General features: G+C 39.3%; 1 protein-coding gene and 1 non-coding gene across 2 annotated transcripts in view; one reads left to right on the top strand and one right to left on the bottom strand.

The window, feature by feature from the left end:
* Positions 1–23,041, top strand: part of CSMD1 (CUB and Sushi multiple domains 1) — a 1,986,149-nt gene that overhangs the window by 1,427,686 nt on the left and 535,422 nt on the right. The gene's annotated exons all lie outside the window — the stretch shown is intronic.
* On the bottom strand, positions 5,923–6,024 carry LOC117797129. The gene has a single exon (XR_004622015.1). It is a non-coding gene; the product is annotated as a U6 spliceosomal RNA (small nuclear RNA).

Raw genomic sequence — 23,041 nt, 5'->3', positions numbered from 1 at the left:
AAAGTGTCTGTTCATATCTTCTGCCCATTTTATGATTTGTTTGTTTCTCGTGTATTGAGTTTGAGAAGTTCAGTTTAAAATTTATCTAAGCAGACATGGATTTTGTTTTTTTACTGAAAAGAGAGCTTCTGCCTTCATTCCTGTTGCATGAAAACAAGAAGCTTGCTCACACATGGAAGAAATTCACATTGCAGCCAAGGGGTTTCTGCTTTCATAGACACAGGAGGCTATCCCTCTTTCTCAGACCCCAAGATCTTGGGCAGGGGTAATGGTACCAGACTACAGCTCACAGCATCATTCCTCTTCTCTCAAAGTCCAGCTCTCCAGCTGAACAGAAGATTCAGAGAGAGGGTTCCTCACCCAGCTGAGCACTTCTGTGAACAGGGGGATATTCTAGTCAATCCCATTCCGCAGTTCTTCCAAGGAGGTTTGAAAAAGACAGGAGGTGTTTGACAGCCTTTCCTGTCCTAAACTCAAGCAGCCCTGGAAACAGTTCAGATTTTTCCTTTGTAGCCATGGTTTCTCCAGTGTTCCAGTTTCCTTTTATATTCAATAATATCACTTAAAACCTAATCACTATCTCCACAGGGCTGAGGAAACCCATTCAACAGATTCACTTGATGAGAACATGACTGATAACACTCATTTCTGCAGCTTTCTTGTTGTCCATGATGCTCTCTATGTGTCTACAGTCTTGAAACATTCTGAAACTTGTCTTTATCTTACAACGTTAATTATTTCCTGCAGCATTATCCAAGAGCTTTTTACGAAGTACCTCACTGCAAAGCAAATAAAGTGTTGTGAAAACATTAGGGGTTTTTTGTTTGTTTGTTTTTGTTTGTTGTTTGTGTGGGCCATAGGGGCAAAACCTTCTGTGAGGTCAGCAATTGATGGGTATCATCTGTATAGACGGCAACACTATTTCTCCAAATCCTTAGTTTCCGGACAGGAAAACAGATCATTAAATACATCTTGGTCTTTGCCTTTTTAAAGCACCTATTCATGACAAAAAAAAAAAATTTTTTTCTTAATTTTTACCACCATGTTATTTGTTGGTAGATCTTTTGATGGAGAAGCTGTGTCATAGAAGTCACTCTCAGTATCAGGGACAAGTCATCAATGTGTTGACTGATGATGCTGTGGAGAGGAGAACCATCCCAGCTCCTCATATTGCATTTTATCTTGGAATTCTCAATATATACTCACTGTAATTTTTCATGCCACATTACTAAGTTTTTACCAACTTTTTTTTAAAGATATTTATTTATTTATTTATTTATTTATTTATTTATTTGACAGAGATAGAGACAGCCAGCGAGAGAGGGAACACAAGCAGGGGGAGTGGGAGAGGAAGAAGCAGGCTCATAGCAGAGGAGCCCGATGCGGGGCTCGATCTCATAACGCCGGGATCACGTCCTGAGCCAAAGGCAGATGCTTAACCGCTGTGCCACCCAGGCACCCCATACCAACTGTTTGACTTTGCTTTTCTGGTCAATAAATTCTGCTACTAAGTGACTTGCTTCCTGAGGCTTTTCACCAATGTGACTTTTTGCTTCTCTGCAAAAGCTTTACTCTATTTGAGATTCCAGGAGCCGTTTAAAATAATCAGCACCATTACGCACTGAGTGACTGTGATTTGCAGTTAAGTGTCTTCAATTTTGCCAAAGCTGGTACTTCGTTTGTAAGCTGTTTTCCACTTGCAATGCACAGTGAATGGGACAACTTCAATTCCTCATGTAAAACCCATGACAAGTGGCTTTCATTGCAAAGACAAAATTCCTTCTGTGTTTCATGTGAACTAGTGCAGTGTAATGATTCAAAAGATTGTAAATCTTAATCACTAACCTTATCAGAATTGTCTATACACCTAGAAAATTCCTCTTCTCCTTCGCAGCTCATCTGTAGAAATTGCCAGTTTGGTCCATCAGCTATGTGCACATGAAATCAGTAGTAATAAAACATAAAACTACACGGTGCCACACTGAACTAAATGAGCAGATCGGGAAAATATAGAAACTTCACAGTATCATGGACTCGTCAATCCACACAATTCACCCTTTACAATATATACATAAATATCAGTGTTTGATGAGGTCTGTTGGGTGACGGTGCAAAAAATTTCTTTCTTACAATGAAATTGTTGTTTTAATAATTAATTGCAAAGTGGATCTTATTTACCTTTATGAGCCACCCAGTAGCTTGTTAAAGGGAGTGTGGGGAGATAATTCAGCAACAAAGGGACACCATCAATATGGCTCTGTGTTCATCAGCAGCCTCCCAGCCTCACATTGGAAATCAAAAATAGATTCGACTACATGAAGACAGTCTAACTGTGCACGAATCTGGATACCACCCCTGCAGAATCCCTAACGGATCTCTCATTCTGTGTTCATCGCCCTGAGCATTAGCACCACATAGTAGGGAAAGTTCAAAACAGCAGTCTCACAAAACCACGTCCCGTGGTTGCCAACTAAGGAAGCCTGGGCATCGAACAGTTCCCAGCAAGATCTGCTGGCAATCCAAATGAATTAAGTGAGAGTCAAAAGGGAGATACAGATGCAACAGTTATTTAGGAGGTGAAACTAATAGGATGCTGCAGGGGGGGTTAAGGGGGAGAGTGAATTTCTTTAGACGTTTCTTAGAGTGCACCTAAATGACTTTGTAAAAAAATCATTAGATACTGTGAAATATATTTATGCTGTAGCAGAACTACTGGGTTTCTCCTGGCATCCCCTGGCTCAGAGTTACCATTTTGGCAACCCCAAAACAGAGCTCCTGCTCTTCTGCCTGGAACTGGGATTTTCCAACCACTGATTCCAGAATTCCGTCAGTCTTTTGTTTCGGAATCTGCTGGGCTCCTTAACAACAAATAAAGCCCCTTATTCATAACTGAACAATGGCATAAATATAGAATTTTAGGGGAAGATGTTGGCTTGCATACTGGAGTTGAAATTTCTTGAGGCATTTCCCATTAAAACTAAGGAGTATGTTTTCCAAGAGAAACAAGTGCGCAGCATAGAAAGCACAGTTGGGAACACTGTATGGTTCTAGTATGCACCAGTAAGTTGTGTAAGAATCACAATGCCCTGTGAGGACTGGTCCGGGAACCCAGGCATAGTTGAGTGTTGCTTCTATGGAAAAACTAATTCCAACTTCCTAGAGGTGAATTTATAGTCACATATTGAATTGAAAGCCATTAAAATCTGAGACAATCTGTATTTTAATCAGAAAACAAGATTATCTAATAAGCATTTTTAAAAATTTTTATTTATATTCAATTAACACATAATGTATTACTGGTTTCAGAGGTAGAGGTCAGTGCTTCATCAGTTTTATATAATACTCAGCGCTTATTGCATCATGTGCCCTCCTGAGTGTCCATCACCCAGTTACCCCATCCCCCCATCCCTCTCCCCTCCCACAACCATCAGTTTTTTCCTAAGGGTCCACTTTGTTTCCTTAAGAGTCTCTCATGGTTTGTTTCCCTCTCTGATTTTGTCTTGTTGTATTTTTTTCCCTCTCTTCCCCTATGATCTTCTGTTTTGTTTCTTAAATTCCACTTATCTGTGAGATCATATGATAATTGTCTTTCTCTGTTTGGCTTGTTCTGATTAGCAAAACACCCTCTAATTCCATCCACGTCATTGCAAATGGCAAGATTTCACTTTTTCGATGGCTGAGTAGCATTCCACTGTGTATCCATATACCACATCTTTATCCATTCATCTGTCAATGGACATCTGGCTCTTTCCATATTTGGCTATTGTGGACATTGCTGCTACAAACATTGGGGTGCAGGTGCCCCTTCGGATCACTGCATTTGTATCTTTGGGGTAGATACCAGTGGTGCAGTTGCTGGGTTGTAGGGTAGCTCTATTTTCAACCTTTTGAAGAACCTCCATATTTTTTTCCAGAGTGGCTGCACCAGCTTGCATTCCCAGCAACAACATGAGAGGGTTTCCCTTTCTCTGCATCCTTGCCAACATCTGTCATTTCCTGAGTGGTTAATTTTACCCATTCTGGTTGGTGTGAGTGGTATCGCATTGCGGTTTTGATTTGTATTTCCCTGCGAGGGTTGTTGAGTATTTTTTCATGTGTCTGTTGGCCATTTATATGTCTTTTTTAGAGAAATGTCTGTTCATGTCTTCTTCTCATTTCTTGATTGGATTATTTGTTATATGGGTATTGAGTTTGATCAGTTCTTCATAGATTTTGGACACTAGCCCTTTATCTAATATGTCATTTGCAAATATCTTCTCCTATTTTGTCAGTTGTCTTTTGGTTTTGTCGACTGTTTCCTTTGCTGTGCAAAAGTTTTTATCCTGATGAAGTCTCGATAGTTCAGTTTTGCCTTTGTTTCCCTTACTTTTGGAGAAGGGTTTAGCAAGAAGTTGCTGCAGCCATGGTCACAGAGATTGCTGCCTTTGCTCTCCTCTAGGATTTTGATGGATTCCTGCCTCACGTTTAGGTCTTTCAACCATTTTGAGTCTATTTTTGCATATGGCGTAAGGAAATGGTCCAGTTTCATTTTTCTGCATGTAGCTGTCCAATTTTCCCAAAACCATTTGTTGAAGAGACTGTCTTTTTTCCATTGGACATTCTTTCCGGCTTTGTCAAAGATTAGTTGACCATAGCGTTGAAGGTCCATTTCTGTGTTCTCTATTTGGTTCCGTTGATCTATGTGTCCGTTTTTGTGCCAGTACCATACTGTCTTGATGATTACAGCTTTGTAATGGAGCTTGAAGTCCAGGACTGTGATGCCACCAGACTTTTATAAGCAAAATTTTGGTTCAAAATGTATAAGACCTCTAGTTTCTTTTCTAGGGGTGTGCTTTTCTGGGTTTGTAATCAGGATAATGTTGGTCTCATAAAATGAGTTCAAGAGTCTTCTCTTCTCTTTAGTTTTTTGGAAGAGTATCAGACAGACTGATGTCAATTCTTCTCTAAATGTTTGGTAAAATTCACCAGTGAAGTCATCTGGTCCTGATCTTTTCTTTGTTGGGATATTTTGGATTACTGATTCAGTCTCCTTACTAGTATCAGTCTGTTAAGATTTTTCAATTTCTTTCTGATTCAGTCTTGTAAGTTGTAGAATTCTATGTATTTTTCCATTTCTTAGGGGTTGTCCAGCATGTTACTGTATAATTGTTCATAGTAACCTCTTATGATCCTTTGTATTTATGAAGTATCATTTATAATTTCCCCTTTTTCATTTGTAATTTTGTTCAATTGGGTCCTTTTTCTTTTTTTCCTTGGTTAGCCTAGCTAAGCGTTTGTCAATTTAGTTTATCTTTTCAAAGAATCAACTCCTACTTTGGTTAATCTTTTCTATTGTTTTCCTGTTCTCAATTTATCTCCACTTTTTAAAAATTCTTTATTATTTCCTACCTCTGCTAACTTCGGGCTCAGTTTGTTCTCATGGGAGTTTCCTTATATGTAACTCCCCCACTTTGTCTTATAGACTTTTGACAGGGTGCTTATAATGTGTCTTGGGGTAGCCTTATTCAGGTTCAGCCTATTTGGGGTCCATTGAGCCTCATGGATCTAGATGCCAATTTGTTTCCTCAGGTTCAGGAAGTTTTTTGGCCATTAATGCTTTAAATATATTTTCTGGCCCATTCTCTATCTTTTCCCCTGCAATTTCATTTGAATTTTTTTTCTTATTAATGTGCCTCATAATATCCATAGGCTTTCTTCACTCTTTCTATTTTATTTTTTTTCTTTTTGTTCCTCTCTTTGGGTAATTTCCAATGTTCTACCCTTCAAACTGCTGATTATTTCTTCTACCGGGTTGTCTACTTAGAAACTATTGAATACTTTAGTTCAGTTATTGTACATTTCAACTCTAGGAGTTTTTTTGTTTATTTTGTTTTGTTTTGATGATTGGTAGTTTCTTGTCAAGCTTCTTATTTTGTCCATGAAGAAAATATGGAACATTTCATGGATGCGCGTGTCATCCTGTTCAGCGGCCATGCTAGTATTCTCTTGATTGTTCCAATTTTAGTAAACGTGCTGCTAAAGCATGCACCAAATGTATAAAAATGCAACATATTGAGCTTATAAATTAAATATGTATACACTCTCTCTCTCTCTCTCTCTATCATTCTATATAACTCTCCATTGTTGGAGCACCTCTGTGGCTCATTTTGTTAAGTGTCTGACTCTTGGTTTCAGCTCAGGTCATGATTTCATAGGTCACAAGGTCAAGTCCTGTATAGGGCTCCACACTCAGCAGGGAGTCCGCTTGAAGAATCTCTTCCTCTGCCCCTCCTCCCACTCATAAGCTTACACGAACTCTCTCTCTCTCAGATAAATAAATAAATAAACCTTTCAATAAAAAATAACTCTCTACTGTTGAATAAGTTACTTTTTTTAAATGAACGAATGCAACTATGTAGTCTGTTCTGACAGAATGATTTAAATACTATGTTGTTGAATGTGAGGCTAATCCATTTCGATTTATAAATTCATGAGAACATATTCTTTTGATAAAAATGCCTATTTATGTTTCACAGGTGTTTCTCTGTAAAAGGATTATTAAATACCAAGAAAAAAAACAACATTTTACTTAATAGATGTAGAATATTAAGAACAAAGGGCACTTGAAAATCCTTAAGACCAGCTTCCTCATTAAAATAAAAAAAGCACCTGGGGCATCTGGGTGGCACAGTGGGTTAAGCTCTGACTCTTGGTTTCAGTTCAGGTCACCATCTCAGGATCATGAGATAGATCCCTGGGTTGGGCTCCCCACTCAGCACAGAGTCTGCTTAAGACTTTCTCTGTCCCTCACCACCTCACTCCTCTCTCTCTCTCAAATAAATAAATCTTCAAAAAAAATTTAAAAAGCACACATAAATATTAACAAGTATGTACACATACGCATACATACACACAATATTTTATCTGCTACTGTTTGCTAGAAATGGGACCATTCACTGCAGCTGATTAGATGCACAAGTGAGAGATAATTTACTAGGGTTTGTTATATGTTAAGGTCCTAGACAAAGATCATTTTCACAGAATAATATACTTTGAAATTTATTTATTTATTTATTTATTGAAATTAAGTTTGTACTACCTTGATACATTTCTCTGAGGGAGGAAAAGGAAAAAAAATAAGAATCAAGGTGACATATGAGAGAGGAGAGAAGTCAGATATTTTAAATACTTTCAGATTACACATAAAGTGATATTGATTCACAAAGATATCCACATTTATATTTTACCAACTAGGACCTCTTGGACTAGTACATTTCTGGATATCCCCTTCTTGCAATTGTTTCTTTCTCTTCAGGGAAATAAATAAATAAATAAACAAACAAACAATTTTAAAAGTTGGTTATATTACCTATGTCCAACCCTTCCCTGGTCTTTCTTGAGCCCAATCTAGTTAAACTTCTGTCCTTCCCCCACACTGCACCAAACTAGCACTAGGCAGGTCCACGGTCTGTGGCCAGGGAGTCAGATTTGCTGGTCAGTTGTACACCTTGACCTGTCCATAGCACTTGACACAGCTGATCACGCCTTCCTTTCTGAACACTGCCTTCACTGACAACTTGGACACCACTTGTTGCTTCTCCTCCTGGCTACTCTTGCTTTCTCAGTGCCTTTACTAATGCCACTTAGTGTTCCTCACCCTTGAATATTGGACAGCTCAGGGTCTGCTCTTTTTCCCATTGATAGTCACTCTATATTGTAGCTTGAAACACTACAATCTATAGGGTGACCTCTTCCAAAAATTTCTCTAATCAGATTCCTCCTCTGAACTCCACATGCATACATCTAATTGTCTACTTGACTTCTCCATATACATGTTCAGTAAGCATTTCAAACATAACATGTCGAAAACAGACCTAGATTTTCTCTCCAAAACCTGTTCCTGCAATCTTCTTCTTGGAAAATGGCAATTTCTCTCTTTTAGCTCCTCAGGCTAAAAAACTTTATAGTTATTTCTAACTCTACTATCTCTCATACTCCACATCTATCTCTACCCATATATATTCTCTACCTATGTATATACTCTCCCTATATATATACTGTACCCATCATAGACAGTATCCAACCTTCCACCACCTTTACTGTTAATCACAACAGAGATTTCAGCAACCATCATGTCTTACCTGAATTATTGCAATTCTCTCCTAACAGAGTTTCTTACTTCCGTTTTTGCCCTTGTTCAGTCTATTCTCAACACAGAAACTGGAGTGATTCTTTTTTAAAGTTACTGTACATCACTCCTCCACTCAAAACCGTACAGCGACTTGTCATCTGTCTCAGTAAAAAATCAAAAGTCCTAATGATGTTCTTCAAGGCTCTGCATAAACCTCCCCCATCACTCCTTGATTTCATGCCCTGCTGCTCCCACTTCACATGGCCCCAGCTCATCAGTGTCCTCGTAGTTTCTCAAACACGTTAAGCACACTCTGTCTCAGTGTTTTTGCCTTCTCTGTCTGAAATGATCTCCTCTCAGATATGAGCTGGCTTATTTGTCATGTGCTGTTGATCTCTGTGCAGCCTCGTCTGGGAGCAAATACTTTTCTTTCTTCCATACCTATTACCCTAGATTGGTGTTTCTCTCTGTGACTGCCATCATGGGACATGCAAACATTCGTTGATTAGTTTGTTGCTTCTGACACTGCACTAGAAGGCAAGTAAGGACAGGGGTTGTGTCTGTTTCATTCACTATTGCATAGCCAATCCCAGAACATGGTTTGGAACATAGCAGATGCTCAAAAATATTTGTGGAATGAAATCATAATGGAATACTTATCTTCAGAGTTGTGAGGGGAAAATATAACGCTAAAAAACTGAAGTGATTGACATTTTACTTAACATAATGTCTTCCAGGCCCATCCATGTTGTTGCAAATGGCAGGATTTCCTTCTCTTTTAAGGCTGAATAGTATTTTGTTGTATGGATAGACTGTGTCATCTTTGTAAATGAGTCATTCATCTGCCCATGCACCCTTGTGCTGCTTCCATATCTTGGCTATTGTGAATAATTCATGATTCCTCCTAAAAGAGGCATCTAAAATCCTCAAAGTAGATAAGATGATGGTGATTCTCATGGGCTGGGGGAAGGACAACATAGAGAGTTCTTGTTCAATGGGTATAAAATTATGGGTACAAGATGAGTATGTTTCAGAGATCTGTACACCATAATTTCTGTAGTTGACAATAAGATATTGGGCACTTAAAAATTTATTAAGAGGATAGATCTCACGTTAAGTGTTTTTCCTGGAAAGAAGAAAGGGTGGGCACAAGGATATTTTTGGAAGTGATGGAAATGTCTATTACCTTGACTGTGGTGATAGTAACGTGAGTGTATGTATGTGGCCAAACTCATTAAATTGCACGCATTAATTATGTGCAGATATTGTGTGTCAATTATATTTCAATAAAGCTGAAGTAGAAAGAAAAATAAATAATACTGAAGAATTAGGACAGTAGCTGACAAATATTGGTTGATCAATAAGGGCTAAGTATGGATGTTAAGGTCCATCAGAACCCTTAAGATTGAACTGCTTCTTAACAATATAACTCTAAAGGAATTTCCATAGGGAATAAAAAAAGTCTGGTGGACTTTCTTAAAAGGATGTGAGGCAAAGGAAAATAAATAATATGTGTGCACTAATCCTGAAGTAGATAATTAGGAACAAATTTCAACTTAAAAAAAATGATTTTGAGCTGTGTCTAAAAATAAGGTCTTTTGTTTTTAAGGAGATTCAGTGTATAGCAGCAATGTGACGCACAATTCCAGGTATTTATAACAAAAACTGTTAGGACCTAGTTTAATTAACTCCCTCTGCTGTGTTGCCAAATGAGAGAGTTGCTTGGTGTGTAAGTTAAATCAGGAGATGTTGGTTAAAATTCAGAGTTTAATAAGCCTGAAATACTGGGAGAAGGCATTTTTCTCGAGACGAAGCTGTCATTGTGCTGCCTGTAATTCAGCTTAATTTCCAAGGGGGAAAACTCTGTCTGCAGCAAACAAATTCACATACAACTCAAACCAGGGAAAAGTCTACATAGAAGAAAACGCTGGGCTATACACTGTAGCAGAGTACAGCACTGTTTTGTTTCAGATGCATATATAAGAAAGGGTTAGAAGATGGTTTCTCAGTCTAGGAATAAGGTACATAGAACGGAAGAGTTACCACCTGAGCGTGGTGTGGCTGTAGCTGATTTAAAGGGGATCATTTCTCTTTGGCTAGGGGAAATTGTCCATTGGGTTCTCAAGGTAGCTTGACACAACTTGAGTTTTCCATCATGCTGTATAGGTATTTTCTCTCTTTTTTTTCTTTTGTAATAAAAAAAGGGCCAGAGACTCTTATTTCAGAGTGTTAATATATCTTTAATTTTACATCACAATCCCACCCTTTATTTGGTTCATAAGTGTATGACAAGATCACCCAAGGGTGAGGGACAGTGAAAGGAGCAGTTTTGAGGATTTGGGGTTAAGTAGGGCTGTTTGAATTCAATCCGTGAGCAAGTTACATGACCTCAGAGCCATGCTTTCACTGGCATGTATAAGGTGAGAATCTTTACAGGAGCCATTCATAGAGAGCTTGTGTGTGGCCTTCTTGCTATAACCTCTGTGCTGCTATTAGCTCTGGAAATAGAGATTTGGACACACACACATATCCACTGTCATCCAAACTTCTAACCTGGTGGGTAAAGACATAAACCTGCAAACAAATAACATACACATTTTGTCAAGAAGATAAACCAGGGATAGAACAAAGCCTGAAGGGAAGGAGCAGTGATGTTTCATCTGTGTTAGTCATGGAGGTCTTTTGAGAGAAAGAGTAGAAGGGTCAAGGAACAGGTGGTAGCCTGGTGGGGATCACTGCAAGCAGAGACATCAGCAAGTGCCAAAGCCCTAAACCAGAGGAGGTGGGCACGTCGGACGGAGAGACACACTGTTATCTACAGGTGTAGGGCGACAGGTTGGGGTGGGATTGTCTGAGAAGGCGCTCAGTGATGTTGGAATGGACAGCTGCCTTTCAGGCTGTATGAATGTGCTTGGATTTTATCCTAAGTGCAAGGAGAAGCTACTGCAGCATTCCTGGAAGGGGTGTAATTTGATTCGTTTTGGAATCTGAAGGAGATTTCTGTGACTGCTGTGTACAGAACCATTTGTGGGCAAGGCAGGGATGGAAGTCATGGGAGCATTCCAGGTCAGAGACCACCCGTTCCCTCTGCTGGTGGAGAGGTGTAGCGGCTGCGGAGAGCATAGACAGAGAGCTAGCTTGGCTGCTGATGAACTCAGTGTGGGCATGATGGATTGTTGTGGACTTTACCAGATTGCTAGAGGGGCTGAGGCCCCTGCATAGGCTGACTGCATGGGATGGAGCTGTGTACCTTCGCTGGGTGATGGAGACCAGAGGCAATGTGAATGCATGGGACATCCCATGTGTACTGTTACATTGGGTTCCAGTTTACAGTTGCCATGTGGGAATGGTACATAGGCTGTGCTCAACGCATCTCCTGATATTTCAAGGGAGGTTGTAAATCTAGAATTTCATGTGTAATTCTCATTTCCAAGTGTTGGTTCAGAAACTTGAAACACTCTGCTTTCTTCTTTTTTTTTTTAATGATTTTTTATTGTATTATGTTAGTCACCATACAGTACATCCCCGGATTCCGATGTAAAGTTCGATGATCCATTAGTTGCGTATAACACCCAGTGTACCATGCAATACGTGCCCTCCTTACCCATCACCAGTCTATCCCATTCCCCCACCCCCCTCCCCTCTGAATTGAAACACTCTGCTTTCTAAACTATAAAGGTAGGATGGAGCCATATGGCCACCAGTTCTGCATCCTAAGCATAAAAAGTGCTTAGCACAGTGTCTCATGAATTTTTCTCTAACAAGGATATGGTAAATGTCAGACTACATCATTACCCTTAGTAAATAAACAGCTTTAATGGAAGAAATACTCATTATTTTATATTCAGAAAAAATAAAAGGAACATCAATGATGAAATATGGGAGAGTGGGATGTTGAATTAATTAAAACGTGTTCATTGATTCTATGCTATCCAACTAAGTTTGTGCCAAGTGCTAATGGATGAGATACCTTCAACTGGTTAAGTGTCCCTGATTTCTTACCCCACAATTTCCAGCTACCACTGAGTAGTTAAAAATGTTTTGATTCTTGGTAATGTGTGAGGTGATACATGCTTTGTGCAAACATAAAGTGTTGTAAATCAGCCTGAATGTGTGTGAAAAAAAGATGTTCCATTAATGTCATGAAAGAAAATGAATGCCCATCATTACATCATTTTAACGGCACAGTCGTCTCAAACAAACAAGTCAATATTAGTGGTTTTTTTTTTTTAATTGATATATAGGAGTTTTCCCACACATTTATGAACCATTGTCTTAAATTCCTGAGGAAATCATTTTAAATATTTTTTCTACAGTGCAATTAGCTAATATATTACACATGGTCGGTTTCTGGAATTCAGTGGGTGCAGTATGTGCTATTATTAAGCCTGATACCTTACGTTGTATAAAAAAAGCACCCTGAGCAATAAAATGTCAAAGAGTTATGATAGGAACATAAGCCATTTAAGAAAGAAAGAATTCAACTCATTGTTCCCTAATGCTGCATGGGAAGGCTCTCAATAAGTCCTGACTCCTGCCAAGTCAGATTTCATTTTCTCAACCTGGATTTCTCATCCGAACTACAGAAGGTAGACAATGCTCGGTGCCTCTTGCCAACTCCGCCGTGGACGGCACATGGCTAGTAGCATTCCAGCTGCTCAAGAGGGCATTTGATCCACAAGATATGGGGTACCTTGGGGCATAGGGCTTGTCTCCCATGTAACCCGGGAAGAGAGCATGCTCTAAGGGTAAACACTTTTTTGTTGTTGTTTTTTCATTCCTCAGTGACTACGTTTCTGACCACTGCCACTAGATGGTAGTGACAGTTCACACTTCCACATTACAGCTATTTTCCACACTAGGTGTTATGAAGATTATAAACGCCATTTATTGAGTTTCTACTATGAGCCAAACCCATTCTTCATGTTGATAAGTATTCCGTAGGGGAAATAAGGTAACCCCCAGTCATCAAAGCAAAGACTTCACTCAGTGTCCCTCAGCGCACAGGTTGCCTTGTATTCTGTCTAAATGCACATTCTTTCCCTTCCATTTGGCAGACTCCTGAGTGATGGAATTCCAAAACCTCTCTTATATGTTCACATGAAGTAAGGCCAGAAGCTGCACTTTCAAATATGTTGTAAAGAAATTGGATGAAATAAGTACAGATTCACGTCACGTACACACACTGATGAACTCAACTCATTTAGAATTTGTATTGATGCTTCCAAATGGGAGAAGCAAAGCTACCATCGCCTGTGTGCACGTCCCGGCAGTCTCGGGTTCTGCCTGCCAGAGGCTGGTGCGGCAGTGACAGCCACAGTCTCATGTAACACTCACAGAGTGTTTCCCATGTGCCAGAGCTCACATACCTATAACTTCAGTTAATCCTCACAGGAACCCTACAGGTACGAACTCCGAGGATCCCCTTTTACGCATAGGAAAATAAGAAGTAGAGAGACACAGTAACATTGCCAGGCTCTCCAGCACACCGTGAGAAAGGGTTTTGGGACTCAGATCTCCGCTGACTTATCTAAAGCCACTGCGCTTGATTACGACCTGGCTGTTACACACAGCACACCTGCCACGAATTCTCATTCTTGTCAGCGGGATCAAGATCATGACTGGCCACAGAGAGGGGTGATGATAAAACAAAAATGTCCTTCTACCAGCAGATATTTGCTCTGTAGCCCAACACCCACAATCGTTCTCATGCAGGAAAGTGCATTATAATTAGGATCTTGGGTTTTGTAGCCAGACAGGTCTGGGTTCAAATCCTAGTGGCAGTTGCTTTCTGCTTCTGATCACCAGGGTTCCCCCCACCTCTCTATAATTCCAAGAAGCATGTCAATAATGAGTCCACCTTGCAATGCATTTGTAAAAATTACAATTTACATGCAAATCTCTTAGGACAGCACAAGGCACATACTAGGTGCTCACACTGGTATTTTTATTACTATTATTTTATGCATTTTACATTGGAAAAATCAATCTAGTAGCATACTTCCTGGAATGAGTACTGCATTTGTTTGGAATACTTCAAGCCCTTTGTGTTAGAAACTGAAACTCTTGGGTACAGGATTTCTGCAAAATTGTAGCAAAGGGAGAGAAACTGATCTGCCTTCAAGGAATAAAGAATATTCTATTGGCCCTGTGAAGGGGGCTTGGATTCTAGGGAAATGGGTGGGGAGATGGTGAGGAGGGTACAGGTGTCTTCCCAAATGTCCTTAAAATCTTCAGGAAAGTTACACTGTGCTTGTTGAAGAAGTGTGCTTTGTAAAAAAAAAACAAAAAAACAAACAAACAAAAAACAACTGTGTAGAGAGGAACTTCTCACTCAGATTAATGCGGGGCCAGCATTCACTGTCTACTGCCGTGCAGCACATTACCACACACGTGGCAGTTCACAGCGCCCTCCTGATGAGGCTGGGCTCTCTGCTCAGGTTCTCATAAGTCTGAAATGAAGATGTTGGCCAAGCTACAATCCCATCTGGAGTTTAGTGGGCTTTTGGGGACTCATTCAGTTTCTTGCAATTGTAAGACTGAAACCCTCAGTCAGGTCCTTGTTGGCTGTTGTCTGGGGATCCTCTCAGCTACGTGAGGTCACCTACAGGGCAAGCCAGGAGGCCTTCTCACACTATGGCAGCAAGTTCTTCAAGGCAGGAGAAGACCTCTCCAGGTGGCAACAGTGGAATGACATATATCAAAGGGTAATGAAGGGAGCAACTATCCCATCAAGGGAGAGATTGCCCCATGACGCCCACAGACCCTGACCACACTGAGATGAGAAGATTACCCAGGTGTGTACACAGCAAATTCTGCCTACAAGAGGATCAAAGACCACATCCACGGAGAGAAAAACATTTGCAGAGAACTCAAACTCAAACCTGGGGAAGCACAGAGTGAGGGTTCTTCAGTAGTAATGCTGGGCCTCTGCTGAGGCTTGAAGACAATCAGCAGAGAAATAGTATTCATGGTAAATACAGGCCACCAGAGAGGAAAGAACCCAAAGGATTATTTGGGCTTCCTTCAAGTTAGGTGAATTGAAGAAATCACACATTAAAATAAATAAATAAATAAATAAATAAATAAATAAATAAATAAATAAATAAAATAAAAGACAAGAAGAAGCAGCAGCAAAGTGCATATACTAGAAAGGTGATAAGATTCACTATGAAATCATTCTTTTATTGTTTATGTAGTGAAAGGTAAGGGGGTGACTGCCCAAGCCTGTTGTATCATCTGTAAAACCTCCCTTCCAGGCCTGGATAAATGAGATTTATCTGTCTTTATCTATCTATCTACCTATCTTCATCATCATCATCATCTGTCTACCTATCTATCATCTATCTATCCACCTTTCTCTATCATCTATCATCTATCTAATCATCTCTCTCTCTCTATCATCTATTATCACTCTATCATCTGTCTATCTATCATCTATGTATCATCTATCATCTATCTATCATTCTTGTATATTCCTGGCATATAGTAAATATAAAATTCAAAAAAGGAATTAGACTTCCCCCTGGAATATTGAATTATATAACTCTGCCTTTGGACTCTAGCTGCCCTGCTTCCCCTACCCCTACACAGTCCCATCTTCAGGGAGTGCTCATCCTCTATAGACCTGTTTTTTTCCCAAAATTTATTTTGAATACGTCTGTTTTACACTTCACCCAACAACAGCAAACTACACTTTGACGTGCACATGGAAGCTTCTCCAGGATAAACCATGTGTTAGGCAACAAAACAGAATTCTTAAAGAATTTTGAATGTTTTAAGTCATGCAAAAAATCTTTTCCAATCACAATGACATGAAACTAGAATTAATAACATAACAAAAACATGAAAATTCACGAATATGTGGAAATTTAACAACACCCTTCAAACAACAACTAAGTCAAAAAGAAATCAGAAACGAAATTAGAAACCAACTTGAGACAACTGAAAATGAGAGCCTGGCACACCAAAGCTTATGGGAAACAGCAAAAGTGGTGCCGAGAGGGGGATTCTTAGCCAGGAACAATTGCTTTGAGATCTTGGATCAGCAACCTAACTTTATGTCATAAGGAGCAAGGAGAAAAGAACCCACTAAATCCAAAGCTAAGAGAAGGAAGTGATTAATGAAGACTAGAGCCAAGATAAATAAAATAGAGAATAGAAAGCAATAGAGAAAATCAAGGTATCCAAGAGTTGTTTGTTCAAACCCGGATCAACAAAATTTACATTTAGTGAGATGGACTATAAAAATGTTGGTTTTGGAATGGAATATTCAAAATGCATGATTGTGCCCCATTCTCCTTATTCTCACTGGTAAAATGCCCTAACAAAAAGAACAACAACAAAGAAAGAGGGCACATCATTCTTAGGTGTGCAAATGTATCGTGCATGCACTTATAAACACCATTTCTGTGACTAGCGGGGCACTGGTGATTCACAGTGTACCCTGCTTCCCCATTTCCACCAACCAATTTACTGCCCATGGACTCAGACAGTGACAGACGACTGGGATGGGAAATTCAAGGCGAGGGTCACTTGGAAAGTAAAGAAATTCACAGATGCACTTTGCAGGATTAATTTCAGTTTTGTGTGGGTGAGACATCAACAACAATATTCTCCAAGATGTATTTATAAATATAAATGGGTTCATGAATTCCTCTGAGGAGTTGGTATTTTCTCCCCAACTTGGACACTGTGCTTTTGACAACTCGTGAACGTCAGAAAGATGTTTGTTCTTGTCCTGGTTGTGCTATTATATCACGAGGCCTGGGAAAATACAGTGAAATGATCTGAGCCTAAAAGACTCTATATGTAAAATGTAAGTCTGGATCTCCTAATCCTTCTCTTCTAACCCAACTCTGTGATTGTATCTTATGAGAATCCTTGCTGGATTCTTCATTTACTGTTTTCTCCCCCCTTCAATATGAAAATGCAATTTCACCTTAAGAGTGAACTACTCTTTCTTGAATTAATTTGGTACAATTAGTTGGATGGTCTTTCAAGTGAAGTCACATGAAACTTGAAAACTGCTTATTTTGCATTCTTATAATTAGCTCCAGAAACTATGAAAAAAAACTTGCACGGAAGTTTGAGCTAGTGGCACTTTGCATTTTAGTAACACAACTTTTGATTTCGGTAGTCTGATTGAGATGAGAAAATCTGAATCAATAGCGTATGTATCACCTTAATTACGTTATTTAGTATTTTAATGAAATTGATAAGTCTAGCTTTTTTTTTTTTAAAGATTTTATTTATTTATTTGACAGAGATACAGACAGCCAGTGAGAGAGGGAACACAAGCAGGGAGAGTGGGAGAGGAAGAAGAAGGCTCCCAGCAGAGGAGCCTGATGTGGGGCTTGATCCCATAACGTCTGGATCACGCCCTAAGCCAAAGGCAGATGCTTAACAACTGTGCTACCCAGGCGCCCCAAGTCTAGCTTTTAAAGAAGTCAGTACATTCTATTGAAAGTATCTAGTCTATAGGTTTTATTAAAGTGAGCATTGTTCAAAATTTTATCAAGAATGATAATATTTGGGGAATGTGAAGACATGTCAGTATGACTGTACATTAATTGTCATACTTTTCCATGACACAAAATTATCTAAGGCTTACATTATTTATCATATTTTTATAGATAAATGCAAATGAAGCACACATTTATAACACATAAATAGTATCAAAACTTTAATTAGTCACATCTTTACATTTAAATAGATAACTATTTTCAGAAATGGTTCTATCCAGGTATTTTCTCTCTATCAACTTTCAGTTTGAGGGGGAAGAAATAGTCTAAATATTTTACATCAACTATTTCAGCTTCTTAAATTTCTAAATCACATGGATCTTTTTTCCTCAAGTGCAACTACTCTGCCCTGGAAGAAAGTTAAGCAAGCAATCAATTCATACAATTTTTTTTTGAAATGCAAATTGTATGTTTTATACAGTTTACTGAGCCATCACTCTCTGATGAATTTTATGGGAATGGAATGGATACTGTAAGGAAAAGAATCCCTTAGGGATGTCTGTTCAACAAGCTTTGGAGGGCAGAGAAAGTGTCATAGAAACAGGCACATAGCCCTGCTCTGTACCCTGAGCTCCATATGCCCACTGATCTCAAGACACTTTATGGTCTCTTGCTATTCCCCCCTTTCATCTTGTGAAAATTAGGAGAGGAGAAGCATTTTGTCACTCAGCTTTAGCAAAACAACTCAGTAATATGTGAAAACCTGGTAATTTAAAATACATTTATATCACTTTTCACAAGCCATAGTTCAGAAATCAGCACTTAATTTGAACGTTCGTGTAACATATCAGATTTTAATTCCACTGGAGGACTTAACCATGTGGAAGAATTCTATATCAATATCTTTTGTAAAAGGAAGAATCATTTGCCATTATTCATAATTTTCCTCAAAATCAGCAGTCCCCAAGCAAGGGTGATTTTGCCACCCAGGGGATGTGTGGCAGGGTCTGGAGGCATTTTTGGGTTGTCACAGACCAGGGGAGAAGTGGTACTAGAATCCAGGGGTCCAAGCCACAGAGGCTGATGTGTGCTGGATGCCGCAGTGCACAGGGCAGCCCAGAATGTCAGTCGTGCTCACTCTGAGGAATCAAATCCAAGTCAAGTATACATATCAAATATAGTCAGATAGGATGCTGTGCAACTTTTATTTTGAAACAATTATAAATTCAACAGGAAGTTGAGGAAAAGCAAAGAAAGATCCTGTGTACCCAATACCCAGATCACACAATGATAATGACTCACATGCCCTTCCTAGACATCAGAACGAGCCAACTGGGAGCCAACTGGCTGTGGTATCATCTACTGATCTCACCAAGTTTTACATGCACGTGTGTGTGTGTGTGTGTGTGTGTGTGTGTGTGGTTCTATGCAGTCTTTCCACAAGCATTTCACTGCCACCACACGCAACCACAAAGACCTCCCCCATATGTCCCCTGTGCACTTGCATCACCCTGCACTGGCCATAACCCTCAGTAACCTGTAATCCATTTCCATCTCTGTAATTGGGACATTTCAAGAATGTTCTATAAATGAAATCATACCCTATATAGCCTTTTGAAATTGGCTTTCGGAAAGGGCATGTGTATTTTTTTTTTTTATAAAAGTCTTTATTATATTATGTTAGTCACCATACAGTACATCCCAAGTATACCTTTAAAAATAAGAAGTATTATGACAGACACTTCACCTGAGTTTCCCCATTGAAATTTCACATCTTCATGTATCAGGAACTATGTTTTGTTCTGAGTAATAAACACCAGAAAATAATGGTTTACAAAAGTAAAGTTTTCTTTTTGTTTTTCAAGTGATAAAAAATGTGGAGATAGACATTCCCAGGGTGATAAGTTGGCTTCACATTGAATCCAGGTTATTTCCAGCATTTTCTCTGCTCCCCTAATACTGTGGCTCTCAACCAGTCCTGCACAAGATGGCTGCCATCACAGCCCTGTCTTCTTTCAGAAGGAAGAAGGGGCAATAGGACAGGACAGGTTGCAGTCATACACTTGTAGAGAACTTTCTGAGAAGCCTCAACCAACCTCCACTGACATGTCTTTGACAAAGATTTTGTCATCTGACTACTCCCAGTTGAAAGAAGTACTAGGGAATGTGATTTTTAGTGCATTTGCACTTCAAAGAAAACTGGGGATTGGGTAATTTAGAAAGCAAGAGATAACAGATGTTATTATGTAGACAACTAGAGAGAGGTGTTTGCCAGACACCATATGAAATATATTTTATAGGTAAAGATACTGAATTTTAGAAAAGTTAAGTGATTCAAATTTGATACAGTCAGTAAGGGGTCATTTGGCTTTGAAGTGAGGTCCAACTAGTTTCCAAACCCTTACATTCAGTTGCTCTGCTGCATGGCTTCCCATAATGCCTGGTGGATTCCCCACTGAAATGTGGGTGGGATCAGTTGGTAACAACTGAAGAATAAGGGACCTATGTGTAAAGAAATTTATTAGGAGGGATTGGCTCATGTGATTAGGGAAGCTGAGAAATCCCACTGTCTGCCCTGTGTAAACTTGAGATGCAGGTATACCAATGGTCCCAGTCCAAGGTCAGGAGAAGACCAACACCCATCTCAAGCAGTCAGACAGAGAAAGAACTCTCCCTTCCTCTGCCTTTTGTTCTTTTCAAGCCTTCAATAGACTGGTTGATGCCCACCCACATTGAGGAGGGCAATTTACTTTTCTCAGTCTGATGGGACTTTCTTCTCAGTCCATTGGAAACACCCTTACAAATGCCCAGATATAATGTTCAACCAGATATCTGGGCATCCTGTGGACTAGTCAACTTGAAACATAAAATTACCCAGCACAGGACCAACGTATAGGACCAGTAGAACAATCTTGTTGGAGGTTTTTTGGGGGGACTCTCATTCTCAAAAAAGAGAATAGAATGCCAGGGACATAGAAAGTGTACATTGATCTTCAGGATCAGCCTAGTTGAGGTCAAATATACACAGATAACTCACTACTCAGGGCAAGAATCATTTGCCTTCTTTCCTCTCCTCTATTTCCTTTTGGGTGAAGGTGGCCTAGACCTACCAGGTGCTCCAAAAATAGTTACTGACTTGTGAGTGGATAATATCTGCTGTCCTCTGTTGTGGAAGATCATAAAGACACCGATTCTGCCTACGTCAGGGCAAAAGATATAAAATATTGATAGGGAAGGCAGTTTGGGAGAATTAAGTACTCTCACCTATAGAATAACATATTGCCTCAGAAAGAGCACAAGATAGTGATTCACTGGTGGCACTGTGAGGCCATTATCATTCATAGAGGTTTTAGTTTGAGGGTTTTATGCCTGACACTTGGTCCAAAGAGCAAATGCTACAGAATAACCAGTCTGTAATAATATATTTGCTTTATTTAAACTGTGCAGAAATGTTAGCCACTTATAATCTAAAATATACTTACATTGGAGAGGACTTTATTTCTCTTGACTCACACAAAAGGGATTTGGAGTGTCCGTTTACACAAAAATTTAGACAATTTCCCTATTTGAAAGAATATACCTTTCTATATTTGCTTTCCCTGTGATAACCTTGTATTTTAAGACAATGTCTACTCTATAGAGAATTTAGGAAGAGAAAACTATTTTTATGATTGATGGGGAAGTGTCAGAAATACTACACATGACCATTGTCTATAAATGAAAATTAAATAACAACATACTGCTTTCCATTTCTAAAATTAGGATATATGTTTTTGCTGTTGTTTGTCAGCATCTTGACAGCTCTTTCAGCTCTTTGAATCTCCATGTACCTAGGTTACTAATTGTTTGACTTGGGGTAAGTTATTTAAGTCCCACATTTATAGAGAGGGGCTGATTCCACCAGAATTAAAGTATTTGTGAAGTTGAAAACGATGTATATGAAATGACTGGGGAGAGGGACGTGCCTGGTATGTTCTACTGTGGAAACCAAGTTGATGACACTTTCCCAGGAACATTCTGGGGACCTAGGGCACTACTGATTTAATCCCTGCATTAACTTAGTGGTAACAGTTGAGTATCACTATTGCAATTCTTGCAATGCATTATTCCCACCTATTTCCTCTAAAAAGGTTTTCCCACATATAGATGTTAAAATCTCAATGCATCATAGGATGCTGAGTAAATAGAGCAGCATTTAATTCCATTGATTGATGTCAAGATGAGATTGATAGAATGTCAGCAAAGAGGCTTTGGAGATACAGTGGACACCCTGGTGACAGACTTATTCCTGTGCTGGCTGAACTGTCAAAAAACACAATAGCTTCCACCAGTATTTTCGGAGTAAAATCAATGGCATGATACAGCATTTCTTATCACAGAGGATAATTCTCCATGTCTTGCTGTCAGTTATAATATTGCTCGGCTTGTAAATTTTTGTGAACTCAGTGCCTGGAATATTACTATGATTACCTTGAAATTAAATCCACTGTAGAATCTTGATCCTTATCCTACTCCCCAGAGTGCTTTTGAAATACTGCCCTTCTCACTGAAAATGCTAATTCCCTTTTAACCTGGCCTACTGCTTTGAAAGTTTCTGAGTACTTTTAAGGGCCCTCAGCACCCAGAAATGCCATCTTACTTAAGAAAGGTCAAGTCCTTAATGGTTTCTGCCTGGTGGAGTCCCAGAGAGACCAGAAAACTCTACTGTTACAGGACTCACTGTGTACAGTTTGCAGTTTGTATGTGTATGATGTGGCAAATTGGGGTTTAAAAGAGATATTGAAGAACAATGAGATGTCACTACATCCCTGTCTAAGTTACTAAAATCCAGAGCACGGACCACACCAGATGCTGGTGAGGATGTGGAGCAGACACTTTGGAAGATAGCTTGGTGGTTTTTTACAAAACTAAACATACCATATGATCCAGAGACTGTGCTAGATGAGTTGAAAACTCATGAAAATGAGTTTCACGGATTACAAAATTATGTTTACACAAACACCTGTATATGGATGTTTACAGCAGCTTTATTCATAATTACCAAAACTTAGATCAACCAAGACGTCGTTTAGTAGCTAAATGGATACATAAACAATGGTCCATCTAGACAGTGAAATAATGCACAGCACTAAAAATAAATAAGCTATCTAGCCATGAAAAGACATGGAAAAAACGTAAATTCCTATCGCTGAGTGAAAGAAGCCAGTCTGAAAAGGCTACGTACTCTGTGATTCCAAAAGGCAAAACCAGAAACACAGTGAAACAGTCAGTGGCGGTCAAGGGTTGGGAAGGTTGAATAGATAGAGCACAGAGGGCTTTTAGGGCAGTGAAACTACTCTGCATGACACTATAATGGTGGATACGTGTCATTATACATTTTTTTTAAACCCACATCTGAGGTGGACCTTGGGTGATTATCCTGCATCAATTACAACAAATGTCCCATGTGATGGGGAGGATATACATG

Source organism: Ailuropoda melanoleuca, chromosome 18 (assembly GCF_002007445.2).
Source record: "Ailuropoda melanoleuca isolate Jingjing chromosome 18, ASM200744v2, whole genome shotgun sequence".
NCBI lineage: Eukaryota > Metazoa > Chordata > Mammalia > Carnivora > Ursidae > Ailuropoda > Ailuropoda melanoleuca.
This window is presented reverse-complemented; position numbering and strand designations above follow the sequence as displayed.